Consider the following 2,020-nt stretch of genomic DNA (forward strand, 5'->3'; position numbering starts at 1 on the left):
AAGGATCAAAAAGTATCTTTAAAAACTTTCCTTATTTAGTACTCCCACAGAGATGAGAGAATACATTACATATATAAGGCCAGAAAGAGAATAAGAAAATGAGAAATTTATTGTATAAATAAAGACATGATTAGAAAGTAAAATGATATGGACACAGAGAGCTAAATTAGATTTTCAGGAAGATATAGAAAGTATGAAATAGATTTCATTTGTAATAAAAAGCTCCATAAAAGAGAAAATATTTTCAAAGCAGCTTTTACAATCATTCATAAAAGTCCTGCTTTTGTATTCTATGTTGATAGGCTATTGCAATTAGTTTTTTAGGCCTACAACTTGTTCCATATTTTGTGGCATAAGTGTATCACTGTGAAAAACAGCAACCCTCAAATCTGGAAGATCTCTGAAAGTTTTGATCTTCATATCATAGGCAATACTTAGAGTGAGTAACTAATAAAATAAAAAGTAGCCACTTAATAGGGATTGGAATTATCCAAATATTTAAGAGAATACAGGAGTATTTCAGTTTACACAGAGATCCATGGATGTAGTCACAATTTTAGGAAAAGAAAGGTAAGGGCCATAGAGAGTAGGGGGAGGGGTTTATGGTCACTCAGAGCTTTCGCACAGAAACTGGCCTCCTCCACAGAGGAATGGAAATTAGTTTAAAGGTCATGAACAAACTCTTCTCAGAGTTTCCAAAGTTATGTGCTTTTTTTTACAAGTTTGGCAAGAATATTTAATTTGAAAATTATTTTTTTACATTTAAGAATAATCTATAATGTCACTTTTACATAACTGGAGAATATCTTTTTAAAAATATTTTATTGTCATTCAATTAGAGTTGTCTGCATTCATACCCCACCACTCCCCCGCACCCCAGCCAAACCCACCTCCTTCCCTTGCTTTCAACCCCCTTGGTTTTGTCCACATGCCCTTTAGGCATTGCTTCAGTTGAACAGATTTTCATTAATAGAAAAACAATAGCTGCCTTACAAAAATCTTTTTAAAAGGTGTCATATAAATAGTTTTAGAGAAAACAGTTCAGTTCAACTGCTATTGGGGTAACAGGCAAACAGTTTTAGTCTTGACCAGGATGCAAATGCTGTTCTCAAGTAAATGTGTAGTCTTAATGACATTCTAGGACTTTTAGACGCAAGTTCCCATAGAGATATGATGATCAATGAGAAATCACTTCTCAGTGCCTTTGACATTTTGTGAGTGATGTCTGTGTAGCCTCTCCAGTATGAGTTCTACTTCTGCATTTGATGCTTAAGACTATTAAGACTTTGGACAAGTAAGTTCTTTGGCTTGTTATGCATTCAAGAAGTTGTAACTATTATTAGTATTATTACCATTACTACTATTATAAATTCCCACTTAAAATGGGGATAATTAAGTACTTACCTCATAGAATTTTTATGATAATTAAATGACACAACACACTTAGAACTTTAGCATGTAGTAATACTCAGTAAAAGGTAGTAGCTATCAGTAGCAATAGCAGATGCGAAAGTTGTTATAAAGTCAGCATGTCAAGATAAAATCACCTGATCAACTAAACAAACAAGCAAGGAAAATATAACCAGAGACAATGAAATAAAGAACAAACTGATAGAAACCAGAGGGGAGATGGGAGGGGATAATGGGGGGAAAGGAAGAAGGACTTTCAGGAACATGTATAAAGGACACATGGACAAAACCAAAGGAGGGTAGGATCAAGAGTGGGAAGTGGGGATGGCTGCCGTGGGGGGATTGGTGAGGGAAATGGAGAAAAATGTACCTGAACAACAATTTAAAAAGTTTTAAAAAAAGACGAAATCACCTTAAAATTATTCCTGAAAATCCCTACAAATTTCCCATAAAGTACACTATCTGTGCTTTTGTGTGTATACTGTCCAACTGATTTACTTCTTTTTCATGCTCATCCTGTAGCATATACTTACTGAATGAAATGGCAAGTAAATTTGCTATTTGTATTTCTTTTATTTTCCTGTATTGGGAGGGGAGGGAGGAACAGCAT

This window comes from Sturnira hondurensis, unplaced genomic scaffold (assembly GCF_014824575.4).
Source record: "Sturnira hondurensis isolate 20B ecotype Veracruz unplaced genomic scaffold, ASM1482457v3 Scaffold0024912, whole genome shotgun sequence".
Classification (NCBI taxonomy): Eukaryota; Metazoa; Chordata; class Mammalia; order Chiroptera; family Phyllostomidae; genus Sturnira; species Sturnira hondurensis.